This window comes from Penaeus monodon, chromosome 27, assembly GCF_015228065.2.
Source record: "Penaeus monodon isolate SGIC_2016 chromosome 27, NSTDA_Pmon_1, whole genome shotgun sequence".
In the NCBI taxonomy this organism is placed as follows: Eukaryota; Metazoa; Arthropoda; class Malacostraca; order Decapoda; family Penaeidae; genus Penaeus; species Penaeus monodon.
In genome coordinates, this window is record NC_051412.1 from 15,634,551 (window position 1) to 15,635,235 (window position 685).

Sequence of the window (685 nt, forward strand, 5' to 3'; positions counted from 1 at the left end):
CCCTGCGTGAGTGATGTATACGTATGTCTGCATGAGAGCCGAATTATTTCCGAAATGTTCAGACCGTACTAATCATATCATGATTTTTTTTTTATCAGAATCCTTTTGGTCTATTTCCTTCCTGAAGCATCGGGTCTTCTATAATCACGACCATAAAGTCCTGAAAAGCAACAGTTTGAATTCAGCTGCAGGTCTGACTTAAATGATTTTTTCCTCTCCCGCGCGTATACTACTGTACAGAGAGTTAATCGCAAGCTTATTTCATATAGTGAAGATATAACCGTTCTAGTGACGCTGTCTGATGCGATGGAACCCTGTTTGTTAAAAAGAAATGAAAGACAGTTTCGGCAAAAACTATCCGAATCTGCGTACAAAGGAAGCCGTTTTCCGGAGCCATTTAGTCTTGCATCACACGCGCCGGACAAAGACTTCCCTTGCGTCTGCGCGTCCTCTCTATCGGCGCTTGTTTGCATGTTGCATAATTACCCGTCTGCCTTCTCGGTGCCAGCTCAGTTAGAGAACCATTACAGTAGTTTCTCACAGCGGAATATCTCTTCCACGCGACCACCGACTTGCACAAAGGAAATTCCAGGCCAATCCTCTCCGTCGTGTTGAAGCTCGCTATTTCCTCGGTGTGGTTTGTTTACCTCGGACACTGGACCCTCAGAGGGCGAGACGAGAACGC